Source organism: Anas platyrhynchos, chromosome 3 (genome assembly GCF_047663525.1).
Source record: "Anas platyrhynchos isolate ZD024472 breed Pekin duck chromosome 3, IASCAAS_PekinDuck_T2T, whole genome shotgun sequence".
NCBI classification, from domain to species: domain Eukaryota; kingdom Metazoa; phylum Chordata; class Aves; order Anseriformes; family Anatidae; genus Anas; species Anas platyrhynchos.
This window is the reverse complement of record NC_092589.1, coordinates 67,471,286-67,487,879: the sequence shown is the minus strand read 5'-3', so window position 1 is coordinate 67,487,879 and position 16,594 is coordinate 67,471,286. Positions and strand designations below refer to the sequence as shown.

At 36.0% G+C, this 16,594-nt stretch overlaps 1 long non-coding RNA gene across 3 annotated transcripts; it reads left to right on the top strand.

The window, feature by feature from the left end:
- Positions 1-111: 111 nt before the first annotated feature.
- Positions 112-8,975, top strand: LOC119716644 (uncharacterized). 3 transcript variants are annotated; one of them, XR_011808392.1, is made up of 4 exons: positions 112-1,789; positions 2,481-3,867; positions 5,356-5,437; positions 6,075-8,975. It is a non-coding gene; the product is annotated as an uncharacterized lncRNA (long non-coding RNA). The 3 variants fall into 3 exon arrangements; XR_005265002.2 differs by having other exon boundaries at positions 112-2,661; positions 3,624-3,867; XR_005265001.2 differs by having other exon boundaries at positions 112-3,867.
- Positions 8,976-16,594: the final 7,619 nt, after the last annotated feature.

The following is a 16,594-nucleotide window of genomic DNA, read 5'->3' as shown; positions in this document are numbered from 1 at the left end:
TTTTTTTTTTTTATGGTTTTGATCTTGATCATGCTATCGCAGACACAAAAATCTTTTTTTTTTTTTTTTTGCCCATTTGTATTTACCTTGAGCTGATTATCAGATCAGAATTAGAACCTAATTATGCAGTGATGCAATATATTGAAATAGCTATAAATTACCAAGAAAACTGAGGTTGCATGAATCTAAAAACCAATGAACATGGACCTGTTATCAGAGTACCCAGGCTACCCAGGCCCTTCATAAGTCAGACAAGTCCAACTAAGAGCAGTGTCTCCATGCAGTGTAAGCAGTTCCGAGCATACTTGTTTTGTCTTTTGTTCTTTTCTAGTTTCTTGTTCTTTTGCAAGAAGTCTACCAACCTGTGGGAATATTAGTGGCAAAATCTTACTAACTTGATGTTGAATTTGAAGTTTATGTGGGAATCCATGGCTACACCAACCCCCCAAATATAATATTTCTGAAGACACAAGGAAATGATATAGACTTCATTTTTGGCTCTTGCTCGATTAAAAATGGAAAAGTCTACAAATTGTTCTTTTGCAGCAAATCTGTTTTGGCTGTCAAAATACAAGAGCGAAAACATTCTTGCCCTGAGGAGAACACATGACAATATGAGTACTTCCATCCAAAATTTCCCCATTAATACAATGTGGAACTGTAATCCTGATGTGTAAGTGCTGATATTCAGAAATACTGCTCCTTCATGTACTCAAAAGTAAATTTCTGCACTCCCACAGCTTGCTTCTCTCTTCCTTTCTCTTCCCACCCTTCTCACAGCATGAAGGCAGCTCTGGAGGGTGCCTCACTGTCAACTTCTAAGAGCAATCTCAAACAACAAGCCAAAACATATCGCCACATCTGCCATAGATTTTTTAATTATTATTATTTTAATAATAGCTTATGGCATATTTGTGTCTCCCCTCAGAGGCTCTTTTGCTGTGTATACCATATTGCTCAGTCAAGTCATAACTGTGTTTAAGGATGAAAGAACACTCATCTTGTCCACACAATTGATGAAAAGCAATGCACTGTTTTTTTAACAAACCTCTCTAAGTGCTTGAACTCACCTTCAGTTAACCAATATTGTCTGGTGGAGGAGAAAAGGCTATTTTTTGATCACTTAACTTGAAACAAAGGGAAAAATTATTGCCTTGTGAACAATAATTCTTTATTTTTCTGTGCTGAAGGGACAGTCTCTGTGAAGAATCATCCTTGTCTAAATAAAATGACCTTTATTGATTTAATTTAAAACTCTTTATTGTCTCAGCTAAAGTGAATCAAATGGAATTGCTACAGCTCAGGGGAGTATATCACATCACCAGAGCATCAATTACCTAGACGACTGCATCTTGGAACTACAATAAGAGCATAGTTTCAGAAGCTTTAAAAATAGAAATGGACTTTAGTAGGACCATTGAGAAAAGGCTTTATTCCAGCAGAGAATCTCTAAATGTGTGCACCATTATCTCCCAAGCAGAAAACATCTCTAAAAGATGCAACTGTGGTACATATCTAACCACTGACATCTGTGTTAGCTATTAATTGGGAATATATTTATTTTTTTTTAAGTAGAACATCTTGAGCTTTTACAAATCTGAAGTAGATAAAATTCCCAACACACTGGTCTTCAACATCTGTACTCTCCTGTGGATTATGCCTTATACAATATTCTGGAAGATATGAGCAGAAACACACAGAATTCCTTTATGTATTTCAGGACCTGTCTCTTGTTTTGTCTTATTTTCTCAAAAGTGTTTATAACATAAAGCAGATCTCAGCAGTATAGGTAAGTAGTGTTCATGGTTGTTCTCTCTGTGAGCTTGATTGTTGATAGGGATAAATAAACTTTAAACTATGTGTCCCTGTATATGTTTTATCTACTTGTGTCAGCTAAGAACAACTCATTGAAATAAATAACCAACAGCCAGTCTCAACTATTTCTCTTAGATAGATTTTGTCAGACATTTTACTTTGGTCAAATACAAAGTATTTGGCTTCTTAGTCTGACTTTGGGATAGAATTGTATTGGACCCTGAAACATTGAATATTTGACTACATAATAGACTTTTCATACCTTAAGTTCTAAAAGTAACTACATTCAGAAAAAATGCTCAGATAAGGTTTCTTATTTTGGCTTAACAAGTTTCTACTTTGTTTGGAGTATTTTCTCTTTTCATGTTTCTTATTATTTTCTCATGAAAAAAAAAAATAAATAGTGCTGATTCCCCTCATGAATTGTGAATACTGGCATGAAGGAAGACATATTACACCACAAATTTGAGGCTTTATCTTCAGAAGTTGTCTCATTTGGCTCTTCACAATGTATTTTATATGATTAAATAGGATATCAAAACAACAACTTCAGAGTCTCCAGAATTTCAGAACACCAATTCTGACGTAACTGCCATCTAAAATGAAATCTTGACTGTATTCATCTTTAGGAAGTTTTAACCATGATTTATTTCTTTTGCATCCAGACAAAAAGAATATCAAGGCTATCAAAAGCAGCACTTTGCAGTAAATCATAGTGCTGTTGGAATGGTGTCCTCTGCTCTGCTTGTGGTTTGGAGTTATCTTACTATACTCTTTTGCTTTTGTTTTCAATCCATTGTACTTTCTGCATCAGTGAGTAAGTCTAACTATGCCTCAACATATCAGGTAAGGTATGCCTTCCAAAGACAACTCGTATAATGGGCTTCATACATAAATCTATTTGTATATATGACATACATGTTTCCTGGTTGCCCTAGACTCCCTGCACAGTACAGAGACAAATTATGTGTTGTTATTTTGGTAGAGGAATGTCTACTATCTAATAGGAAATAGTAAATAGAGATATTAAGATATCTACAAGATTTTTGTTAGAGAAATCTCAATTTTGACACATGGTACTAATTAGTCACCTACTAACCACATACCTACCAAAGCCTTTTAACACTCACTGAAAATATGTGAGATTTCTCAGAAAGAGTTTTTGTTCATAAATGAGATCATTCTTTCAGGATAGAAAGTCTGTTATACGCTCCACTCAGTAGCTTCCTGGACCTTGATTCAAAGCCTATGAAGTCACCAAGAGGTTTTGCATTGAGTTTATTGGCTTTGAATGAGGCCCAGGATAAAAATCCAGACAAAAACTTTGACCTTGTGGTTTATGAGCATATGAACATAACTGGGACCCTTCTAGATTAAAGATTTGAAGAAGTCTCTTCTTGTCCTGAAAGACCATGTAGAATGTTCATTTTTTGAAGAAAAATATCTGTGCATTTTCAAATGGGTCTTAGTGAGTTTTGAACAAAAGACATTAAGCTTCAAGTTGCTGCTCTCCAGTGTTTTCCTGAGTATGGCACCATCAAATGTGTTTTTTTAACCTATCTCATTGCTCACATTTTGCTGGTCAGTTAATTGTGGTAGGTTTGTTTCTAATCTGGAGATTAGAAATAATTAGAAATAATCTTGAGATCTGGAAAGTTTTAAGGATGGTCCATTAATGCTTCATTACTTTACTTTGCCTTTTTGTGGTCCAATACATTTTATCAACTTTTTGTGTGCTAAATTCATTTTCTGGCCAATTTGAAAACACACTTTCATAAACATTTCACCTTTATTTCTTTCTTTATCAGCACTACATGGGACAAACAACAATGTTAGCGTGACCCAGTCTGACTTCAACAATCAGCAACTGTACAGTAATAATCTGCAAAATGGTGTTTTTCATAGAGAGAATAAGCTTTACAACAGTAAAGAGGCTTGGGCTTTGCCAGAAATTTGGAACAGCTTTCTGTCCAGCAAAAAGTATTTTTGTAAGATACCATTCTTCAAACAGAATACTTCAAAGGATATTTGGGTTTCTTTTTCATTTGTCCTGTAAGTAGCTCTTTCCTGAGGCCTTTACTTGATAACACAGTTCAGGATAAACTTAACTTTATATAGAGCATAAATAGTACAAATCCTTTAGGAAAAAAATAATAATAATAATAATAAAATAATAATAATAATAATATATATATATAATATATATATTTTTTGTTTGTTTGTTTTTTGTTTTTTTGTTTTTTTTTGCTGCATCAGTGAGTAAGTCTAACTATGCCTCAACATATCAGGTAAGGTATGTCTCCCAAAGACAACTCATATAATGGGCTTCATACATAAATCTATTTGTATACGTGACATACATGATTCCTGGTATATATATATATATATATATATATCTATATATACACCAGGAAATATATATAATATAATATATAATATATATATATATATTATATTATATATATATATATATATTATATATATATATATATATATTATATATATATATTATATATATATAATATATATAATATATATTATATATATAAAAAAATAAAAAAGAGATTTTTATCATGCAAAAAGCTCTGATAATGTTATGTCACAAAGTCTCAAAGAGATCATTTTCTAAAGTTTTCTCTGTAGTGCCATATCTTCTGATATATGCCAGCTCATCAAGACAGCTTAGGTCCTAGTACATGCAAATTTTGATTCTTTTTTCTTCTCCCATTAACTCATGCACCAGTTATCATTATCTTTACTTTTTCCAGTTTCTGCGTTTAGATATGGGCCAGCTAGGAAATGATGGTTCTTTAAGGTGGAAGTGACAGATATAAAAGGCAGCGGTTTTCCAAAATGAAGTAATGATAGCACTAATAAACCAATTGCCTACCTCTAAAGCACAACAGAGGCAAGAAGAATCAAAATTGAAATGATGTAGTGGAAAAAATTTAAGAGAGCTTTTCCATTTCATACAGCATACGTTTCTACTTCAGAAATATGAACCACCTGTACAAGACCCCTCAGGGAAAAGCAGTAGTGCAGATTGTCTGTTAATGTCCTGGACCCCCTCCTGTTTGCAATACAACTCAGGCAATCTTTTTTCCTATGTACGTTTCATGATCTCTTACACTAATTATTTGGAATTCATTTATAATAAATGCCGTATGTCTCCTTGCAGTGCAACACGCACACTGAATGTTCACTGCTTTTGTGTGCAGCTGAATGACTAATACAATAGAATTCCAGGCAGAGAAAGATAAACTTTTGGTTGAGGAGTGTTTATTTAAAAAACAAGGAAATAAGAAAAGCATTATTTGGGCTGGTCTGTGTGGTCAAGTACATTTCCATCAGGGATGCTTTCATTTCCTATTTTTGCTTAGAACAAGAAACAAATATAAAAAATGTTCTTGGGACAATTTAATATATCTCTAGATGAGCAGTGCAATGTTTCTAATGATTTATTTAGAATCAACAGACCTTCTGCCTGCTTACTTATTTGCTACTTATTACTTACGGTATTAATTTGTCTTGGTATTTTAGAAAGACTAATAGTTCATTACCTTTTGGCTGAATTTTGTAATGTCAACACCTAGAGAAACTTCAAGAAAAAGGCTTTTTACAAGTAAGTAATGTATCTACACATCACATATGCCAAAATGCATTAATAGCTGTTAGCTATTATACTAGTTATCCCATGAGAAGAGATGCAACAATGCATCTTCCCAGAGGTCACCTCTTTCCAGAGTCCAAGCAGAATATAAAATACCAGCATATTTATAACACATTTTATATCATGTCATGCTTAACTATTGCGTGATACTGACTTTAGACTATTCTGATTTTTCTGAAACCCTTTTGGCCATTACCTAATTTAGATTTGGACTGTCACCAGTATCAATGAAACTTTGACCTCCACATCTCTGGAAAGAAGTGAGTGCAGAGTCATTTCATATTATTGCTCCATTAATTGTTTCAATCCAATGCTTTTCTCTGTCTAAAATGCCTGCTTAAATTTTGTGCTTCTCTTCATGAGGACAATAGTACTAGGATAGACTTGTAGTTTATTTTTCAGTCCTAGCATAATGCTGTTCTTTTTGCATTTTCAAAGCCATTTCAATGCTATTATTTTATAGCAATAAGAAGTCTCCAATTTGTAATCCATATAACTTTTGTTGAACAAAATAACACAATATGAATTTGGTTAACAGTTCTGCTTTTTGATAAAAGTAGTTAATTGTACAAAATGAAAACCTGTCTAGGTGAGACACAGAACACTCCTGGAAACTGGGCTGAACAGCTCTCTCAGTGGCTGAACACCTCAAAAGCAACATGCTCTTCCAATCCAGCTATATGGCATAGTTCTTTCACGTTGACTTAAATAAGCTGAAAAATGAAACTGCACTGAAGAACACAAGTCTATCTTCAGCACCCTGCATACTCAGCAAGGATCCATAGAGGGAACAAGCAAAATATGTCACAGATATTTCATGCACTAATGAAGACAGTCATCCAGTTGGCTACTCATCCAAGAGTCCACCTGAAATACAGTATGGAATAGAGCAGAACAAGCAGTGAAATTAGGTCTGTTATGAAATGAGATCTCTAACAAAATAGTATATACTTTCATCAAAGGAACTGCATGGTCAAATATTGAAGACAATTAAGGGATTCCATGCATGATGGTCAGACTTTGCCTGGTACCAGAGCTTCCCATTCATCCCAGAGAGCTAGAGGCAATTATCTGAGCTTTCTCTTCTTTAAAACCAGTCTTTCTTCTACCAAGAACTTATCATAGTTCTGGTCAAGGTTTCTCCACAGAAGATGTCATCAGACTAATTTGTTTTGGAAGGTGGATTAAGAAAATGAATACTACCCCATTGCCCTTAGATGTTGTCCAATCTGTCTGCTCCAAGATTCCTTAGGTCTGAAGGGACTGCACCACCATCACATCCCCGACAAGTATGTTGTCTTGGACTTTCTGCCATTTTCCCCTCTAGGGGAGGGTGAAAGGGTCACTGCCATTTGTCTTGCTGCTGATTTCCTTATGTAAAACAACTTCACCTGGGACCAGAGTTTGCAAATGTGACTTCCCTTCTGCCCCTCAAACTGTGGATCTTGAAGTTAGTGCTCCAGTGCTGAAAAGGAAATGTTTTCCTTGCAATTAGGTACTGATTGCACCAAGACCAGGTACTCAAGATATTCTTTTCAGACCAGAGGACTTGAAGCTTATTCTTTATTTTAAAATAAAAAACAGAATTTCTGATGTAATTCCAATACCGGCTGGAAGTGCTAGGAACCCTGGCACACGTCTTCAGTGACTTTCTGTCCATCCAGCATGAATTGCATGAGAACACATCCATCCAGATTGCGTGAGAAATTGTGAATGCTTCTTCCCAAATTGCTTGCATGCAAAATTCTGTTGCTATCACTTCAATTCAGATTTACATCTGAATGAATGTGGAAGTTGAGGATGGAGTGTGCCAATTGCTGCTTTTAGCTCTTAATGCAATAGGACATAATTCATTTCAGTGTTTGACAAACTGGGATTTTTAAAGGAAATTGTTTAGTTCTATATTATTGGAAGTGGCATTTATATACTCTGGATGTTTTCTTGTGGTTCTCTTTTTCTCTATAGTTTAGTTCTTCTGGTACTAATAAGTTTTCCAGAACAGAAATGCCATGAAGTAAAACAGTGATTATATGTTAAAGCAGAGACAATTCTGTTACTGAAAACTGATATATATCTCTTCTTACCTTCTTTAATATAAATAGGAAGCAACATACTAGATCAATTTCTTAATTGAATTGAAGTCTTGATCCAATGCGCTCTAATATCAAATACCAAATGGATTTCAGTTCAGACCTTTAACAGTCAAATAATTGGGCAGTATGAAACACAGAGAATTAGTAATCTCTTCTTGTATGATGAAGTTCCTGATGTTGTAATAGTTCTCTTACTACCATCCAGTGGTATTATTGGCACATTTCCATCTTATTGTTCTTATTCCCCCAAGATTTGTTTCACCAGTATTCACTCATTTTTAGGCATTCTTTCCATTGCTTAGTGTATCTGATATTACACCGTGGCACTAAATTAACCTAAGCCTGTGCATTCCTTTTGCCAGGCCAAGGATTGTCTCCATTTCCCAGTGTGCAGCTATGTTTATACCAAGAACACAGTGTTAAACACCTGAGTCCTGCTTTCCTGAGTACTTATGCTCCCCAGCTCCCCACTCCCCTGCCACTCCATATCAAACCCTCTCATTTGCTCCTCTCTCCTTGGACCCTCTCAGGACCTACACCCCACTTAGAGTTCTTGCATGTTCCCACTTCCCAGCCCTCCAGTAGACCATCTACCATTCACAATTGTATTTTGCCTGATTTGTCTTTCTCTTCGACAGTATATTGGAAAAACCAAAGAGAATAGCTAAAGCAAGGGCATTGTTTCACTGGTATGTGTTAATAGTTTTCTGAGAGTGGGTCTTTGATTTATAGACAATTAAAGTTGCTCAGTTTACTAACCAGATGCCAGGGGCTCTGTGTGTCACCCTCCTTTTCATCCTGCAGCTTTCTGATTTCCACCCAAACCCCTAGGGTTCTGCCCACTGACATTTAGAATATCCCCTGGAAGTGATTGGATGTGGCATTCAAAAGCTGCCACATTAGGTCCAAACATTTAAAGAGAAATGCCATCCTGATGACTCCAAAGTTTTATAAACAGTCAAAACATGGCACTGCAAGTTCCCCACGCTTACTGTCTCCCAATGATTTCCAGAACAAATGTATTTTGTACACAAGCAAAAGCACGTTTTTTTTTCTAACTTTTCTAATTTTGCAAGCACAGTCTGGACCCTGATATTCATGTCTGATTTTTTTCATTCTCATGCATCAACAGCATTACCAGCAACCCAGCAGATCAAACACAACCCTGATCAGCTTTGAAAAACAAAACAAAAAACGAAAAATTCTTCCTGCTGTGTCTTCTGTCTCCAGGGCTCCCCATTTTCTTAACGGTAATGTCTATTTCAATCGTGAAGCAACCATTACATGGTCTTAAAAATCAATATCAGGAGCTTAACTTAAAGCTAATATATGTATTCCTTTACTTTTAAAATGCATGTGTGTTAGTTTCTCAAACTTTTGTTTACCACTGTGAAAAACAGAATAGAATTTGTATGTTACTACATTCAAATACTTAAGTTGGATCTTTCAGAGCAACAACAAATAGTGTAAGAGGCTTGAGCACAGAAGTTACTATAACTGGTTGCATTAATCTGTCATTCTGTCATTGACAGACTGGGTGAAATAAAACACTTGGCTCACTCTGGTTATAGGTCTGTGATCACTCTAAACTGACATAAGTGGGGGCTGATGCCAAAAGGAGGTGGTCTCAGTCCTGCTACTTTTCTTGTGCTGATCCTACTTTTCAGTGGCTGTCTGATGAACTGGATCAGAGGACTAACTGACTGGTCTTCTGACAGGTTAGTTATTATCTGGATCGGTTCCTGGCCCCAAAAATTATGTGCCTGCATGAATTTTACTAGTACCGACATTCCAGAAAATTATGGAATGTGAAATTGAGGAAAAGATGTTAAATGAGGAAACATTTTTTTTTCAACTATTCTTTGGGATATAAACATACCCTTTCCAATCAGTCTTGCTGTATTTTCCATGCCAACTGAAAACTGAACTTGCCCAAAGCAATCAGCTGTGTTTCCAGTCCAGATCCACTGAAAGCTTCCTTAACCACACAACAAGCATCAGGCTCCCATTGCTCTACTGCCATATGGGTAGTGACTAGAGGATGCTGTGTGCCTTTCAGCTTTACCTACCTGCTCATGTTCATGACAGCATGTTCATGTTCATGACAGTATAAGCTACATGTACACCTACAGAGTAGATGAAGATCAGCCAATATTCCACAAGACTTCTCACTGCCAGATTTGCTTATGGCAAATATAGATTTTACATGAATTCCACCATCAAGATGTACATTGACGTGTCATTCTCCTTCAGGATAAATTGATGTGATATGCGACATAAAATACAAAAACACATTTTTACTAAGACTTATTTATAATGTTTGTGAAGAAATTTAATTTTTTATTTTTATTTTTGTAAATATTAGCAAATATTACTGCAATAGCTGACATTTTCTCTAACATGGCCACTCTTCCCCTTCTCCCCCCCCCCCCCCCCCAATATATATATATTTAAAACTTGGCTTGAATCTTCCTAAGTTTAATACCAAGATATTAAACTTCTTGAACAGCAAAGTCACTATTTCTCCCATTAAAAATGTGATGGCCTGTTCATGTTCATGTTGACACAGAACTTTTCTCTACTTGTTTATAAGTTTTCCAGAAGTATTTGGGGTCATTTGCTTCATTATATCCTCTAGAAAATATCTGGTTGATACTTCCTGATATGTTCAAGGATTTCCCTGTTATAAGCCCTTTGATGTGCAGATGTATTAACAATTAATAAGAGAATTCTGAGCTGAGAAATGAAAAGTTTTACAAAATTCAGTTTCTTCTGCAGAACCACTCAGCAGCTCCTCCTAGAAGTGTTAGAAATTATTTTTAACACTTTTAAAACTATGCACTCTGCTCTCTTAATCTTCTTCACAGAATTGACCTAAAAAAAATAAAATTAAAAAAAATCTTAAGTTTCCAAAGAAATTTAGCCTGAAATGAAGAGCAGACATATTGGAAAAATCCTGCTTACATGAATATGGTGACATTGTAAGCAGCTAAATTCAGGCATTTCTAATATACTAGCCTACTTTTGCTCTAGCTATCATTACTACATTTTTACTTAAAAAGATTAAGCAAGAGTGATGGAAATCTTTACTTAAACATCTGGGTATATGTAACATAGGATGTACAAACTAGGAATTTTATCACTATGGACACTCATCTGTTGTCTTGCTCTAAGAGCTATGTGATATTCAGGGATGGTTTGTCAGAGAGCAATGCTATATTCTTAATATGTCCTTCAACTTTCATCACTGTTAGATTCAAGAGTATTCTACACAATCTTTCAAGGAGATTTTTAAAAATTCAAGGAGAAATTTTGGTTTTGTTTATATCAAATATAAAAGAGTGTGGTTCATCCAAAACCTATTAAAATTTACATAAGATAAAACTCCATTAATTTTGACAGGATTTAATTCAGCCACTTCTAGTAAATTGGCAGGGTGCGCTATTAGCTTCCATTGACACATCTTTGGAGCTACAACCATGCAAGTATTAAGCCATTCCAATCCCTGACATATAAAAAATGCTTCAAACTTCTTTCTCCAATACCACACAAAGCGATATATAAGTACAAGAATTCTTTTTTAGTATAAGAATTTCATGGGGAAATACAGCTAAAGGAGCACAACTTTTAAACTAAGCCAGTGACTTTCTTAACACTTAAATCCATTTATACTCACTTTGATGCAAGCAGATTCAAGACAGCCATCAATTAATCAAAGTGTTAAAGGGAAATTTTATGATCCTCAAATGCTTTGTATTATAAAACTGTGACTGAGAATGTAGAATTGTTCCAGATGTTGAAAACATCATTTTATTAAAATGAAAAGAAGTTCAGAACTTTATTGCATCCCAACAACCTCTATTCAGGCACTGACTCTAAATCACTGATGTTTGGAAATGTGCCAGGAAAAATAAAACAGTCCTCTGTTAACATCTCCTTGTCTATAAAAAGTTATATATTTCCAACTACAGTGTCCAGGAATGGCATCAAGACTCCATTTGTAAATTGAAAAATAAAAATTTCAAAATAATATTCAGGATTCAAACAAGCATTTATTCAGATAAAGAAAATATATAAAAATAACTGCACATGTAAATATATATATGTTTATATAAATAAATACATACCTATGCATAAACTAGAAGTAGCTGAATCTGGTGGGCTACAGGACACAGCCCTCATCGGGGATGCAACCCCAGGGATGCAGGTCTCTGCAGACCCACATCCTTAGTGGAGGGAGGAAAGTGGCTGAGCCTGTATGTGCAATAGGTGCACATGCACACACACACGCACATACACAAGCATGCGGCCCAGCATAGGCAGAGTGTCCTTCCCAGCACGCACAAAATTCCCAAAATTCCCATAATCATGAGCAGTATGGATTGCTCCAGCACACTCCTCCTCTCTAGCCACTCAAACCCAAAATCTGCTGGTGGGTTGCTCCTCGCTAGTAGTTAAGCAAGCACAGATGCAATGTGGGAGGGCAGTAGCTGGCCTGTGACTTGCAGTGTCTTCAGCTGCTGAGCCCCAGAACTCCATGTCCCCCAGACCTCCATGCCCCTCCAATGTCCCCCCAGTCTCTTCAGGTTCTGGTGCTCAGACTTCTCATCCAATCCACTACCCAGCCCAGCTTGATATTTGCTAGCAGTAGTGCAACAGATGAACAGAAACAAAACAGAAAGCATGCTCACCCAGGATACAGTTGGAAAGAGTATTTAAGTAACAAAATGGGATAGATGTGTACTCTTTCTGGATCCACCCCAGTCCCTCCCTTTTCCTTTGGTTCTTCCTCAAAACATATCCTAATAAGTCCTGCATCTTCCCACAGTTCCATTAAAAGGTCCAATTGCAAGTTTTACCAAATCCTGTGATCCTTTGTCCCCTACACCCTACAATAAGTCCTGTGCCCCTGGACGCAGTGATCTCCATTAGCATACATGGTGTTCTTTTCCTTGGCTCCTCACAGTGGTTTTCCCCCAGGGAGCCACTGTCTGATCTTTTTTCAATAGCCCTGGGAATGGCCAAGTCAGGGCATCCTGTTGGAACTGAATAGATTAGGCGGGTTCCTTCACCCATCATTATTTCTCTGGTGTTCTTTGGGTCTTTGCATAATATGATTAGCCTTCAGTCATATAATCTAACTTTTAGGTCTTCCACTTTTAATTTATTTGATACATTCTCTATCGAAATGCCTTTCTCTCTCCCTTCCATCCACATTGTATTTGCATCAGTTTATTGTTGGAGAAAAAACAGTGTATCACAAAGATGAACTAGCTACATCTTGTATTAATAATGATCCAGCTGTGACAGCATGGTATCCAGCACAAGGTAATTCATCTTCTGTTGGTAGGTTTCACACATTCCAGCAGGCTTTGACCTGCTTCTACTAAATGGACTAGAACACCTCAGTATTCCTCAGCGTAGAGATACCATTTGCAAAGTCTTGTCTTTTTCCTTTCTTCCACTTCACTTTCATCCTTTACCCAAATCCACTTACCACATGTTTTTCAGTATCTATCTGTGTGGTTATCCCTTCAGACTAACTTGCATATTTCTCTGTTTACATCCTCCTGACTCTCCTAACTCTATTTGAAATATGGTGTAGTGAAAACCAAACTCTTTCCCAAATGGTCTCCCTCTATTTCCTGGCAATGAATACCAGCATCCTTCCCTAGTCCTGGTCAGCTTACAGTTTTGGTGACATTTTTACATCCTCTCCCTTTTTCTCTCCCCAGTGTTTCTTCCTGCTTTGTACTCATCCATGGCCATGTATTCCTCCTTGCCGCCTGAGTTCACTCTGGCTCTTATCTTTTTTTTATTTTTTTTTTCATCCTCTTCTGCAGCCTCCTGTGGCTTTTGTTTCATTGCTTCTACAACATCCCCATTGCTTGAAAATCATTTGTGTTTTCTAAAATCACTCCACATCCCTAATTTCCTTTGTCTTGTGCACAAAGCAGCATTTCTTTTAGCAGCTCCATAAGAAGCCAGTCACTGTCAACAAGTCTGATGTAATTCAGAGGACACTTAGTAAGCCTCACCCTCTTGTATCTTGCTCCAGTCTTTATCAGCTCCCATTTAAATCTTATCATTGGCTTTCTCTCAGCCCATAGTTCAGATTTTCCTCATCTCTGACAGAAGAGGTAAACTTGTATCCTGACAATGCAAGAGCAAAAGCCTCACTGACATCTACTGCATCAAGATATCACTGCTGTCTTTACCACTGTATAGTTTTGACTTCATTTTCCTTTCATCTTTAATTACTCTCTCCCAACATTTCTGATGTGTCAAGATAATTTTAGTATCTCTTTTTTTTCCTTTTCTTCTTCCATTTCTATGTCTGCTATTGGCATCCTTTTCTCTTTGTGATAGCCAAATCTTCCTGATAGCCTAATCTTCACTGTATCCTCATCCACTTTAAACAATATTTCTTCCCTGATATGCATCAAACTAGCCAATTCTACAAAGACCTTAAAACCTGCCCAAACATATCCTTCAAATGAGAAACAAAATTTGATTTCTAAATGTAGTAATGTCTCTTCCATAATTTCATATTATTTTTTCAGTATCTCCTTTCTGGGTACATGGCATGGCCCTGTATAACACAGTGCTATATCTCCTGCCACACTCTGTGTTACCCCTGACAGCTGAGTAGAATTCAGACAGAAACCTGAAACCTTATGGTAGAGTAAGAGATTAGAAAATAGAGGATAGCAAGTATTTTGTTTCTAGCTGTGTCAATGGAGAAGTTGGTAGGTGATGAGAGTAGTGATAATTCAGTATTTTGCAAAAGATACTTGGATTTGATGTGTGCATGGGATCGGATATGCCCCAGGCTGGATGATAAGTTTTAACACCTCTTAGCAAATATTAGTGGCCCACCTTGTGGTTTGTCTTCTACTAAACTTTGGCAAAAAGCATATGTAAACACTAAGATTCATAACTGGACTTGACAGTTTTCTGTAGCTAAGTAGATTAAGCCAGTGCAGTAAAGGAGAAGGCAAACAAGATGAAACTATTTCCATATGGGAGAAGAATTTCCATTTCCTAAGGGGATATTAAGCCTAGAGGCTGAACCTTCAAAAGCTTTCCAAAATTACAAATGCACCTTTGCATAAATGCCTGAGAATTATGTCTGGAGTCCCCTCAGAAGCCTGAAAACCAATATGGTGCTGGCATGATATATCTCTAGCTGTGCAGAAACTGAGATGATTAATCTAAAAAGAATAAAGCAAAGAATTAAAAAATAAGGAAAAGAAAAAGTCCAATAAATGGAGGAAATGCCTAATATTTCCTTATTTAGTAATTATTCTTAAAAAAAAAAAAATAATATGACTTACAGAATGCAGATTCAAATTGTGGTGCTCTCACATAAATGCCAGCTTGCTTTACCCTTTCTAAAGCCCAGAAAAATATTAGTTTTCCAAGCATGAACCCAGTGTTACAAGTTTACATGGGCACTTCCTGTATTTTGAGAGTATTTTGTATAATAAAAGGAGGATCTTCACAAAGAAGAAAATGCAGATTCATTATATCATATTCAGCACCAGCTGAGTCCTGATAAGCTGAAAAATATGCCAGAAAAATAATTGTAGAAATGAAGAACAATAGCATACAATGTTATTTTTGATAATGTCATTAACACAGGTGTATTTATATTTTTATATATAGTGACCTGGGAACATTCTATCTGACACTGAAATTGTTATTCTTCATTTATGTACCCTTTCATGTATACTGAACATTTCAGCCTATATACACTAAATGTTTCTTAGTCTTGATGCTATCATTTAATGATGCTGATAGTTTTTTGTAGTTATTGTTGGTGGTGGCTGGTTAGTTTTGTTTCGTTAGACTGAATTTGTTTGTGTATTCAGCTTTAGGATGTGATAGCTTCAGCAACTGCATTGGTTGACTTTAAAAAATATTATTTCAATTGCAAATTGAGAAGAAGAGAAAATTCCCATTTGGAGGCAGGTAAAAAGATTCTTGGAAAAAAAAAAAAAAAGAAAGAAAAAATCAGTTTTGTATGATAGGTGAAAATGATTCAAATACAGGATTCTTTTTCTTCACTTTTTCTTAATTTGTCTTTCTTTGCTCTCTGATTTTTCAGTGAAAGGGCGAAAGAAATAAAATTAGGCTGGCTATTTCTTTTTATTGTTAAAATATTAATTCAGAATGGGAGAAGTATTTCTAATTACTGCCTCATGACTAAATGTCATTCCAGACTCTTTAAAGAAGACAGAAGTAAAACTCGAGATGAGACCTGGCAATTGCATAATTTAGCCTAGCAGTTATTTGTATCGAATATCTTGTTGTCAGTTTAATCGGGACTGATATAGGTTGCCTTCTCTTCAGTGAACTCTGCTGCATGGCTAGCCTGTATACTGCTAATAATATTTCTTAAAATTTCTTTGGATATTAACTTCTTCTTACCTTTATGAAACGATCATTTCTGCTGACTCCTTCAGTGCATCAAGAGTGTACAGTATGTGCCTGCTAGAACTATATCATAGGGAAATGTAAATGATGGGAAAGCTACAAAATATCCCCAAAATTATGCCCATTCCTCATAGTTGCATGATGATATTGCAGTCTTTCAGTAAAACTACAACAGTCAGGTATGTTATGGCTGCTTATTCTGATCATGTGGGAAGTGATTTATGTTTATTTGGACAAGTGAAAATGTGTGATGCAAGCTAGCTTGTACTCTGTGGAAATGAAGGTAAATTCCTTATAGGCTGGATTCAGAGCAGATGAAGATTTTCAGATTATTCAAGGAATGTCAAAGAGAGAAGTTGTATGCTTATAACCAGACTATATACATCCTTTCATGTTGCTGACCACATGGGTGAAGGAATGGATTCAGTGAGCTGAAATGTCAATTCCAACCTAAAGGTTTACCTTGGCTTACAGTAGATGTCCCACATACGTAACAGACGATTAGATGGAACAAAGGCAGACTTTGCATGATGTAGGTAGCAACTATTTACAATTTGTGCAATAGCAGATTTTCAAA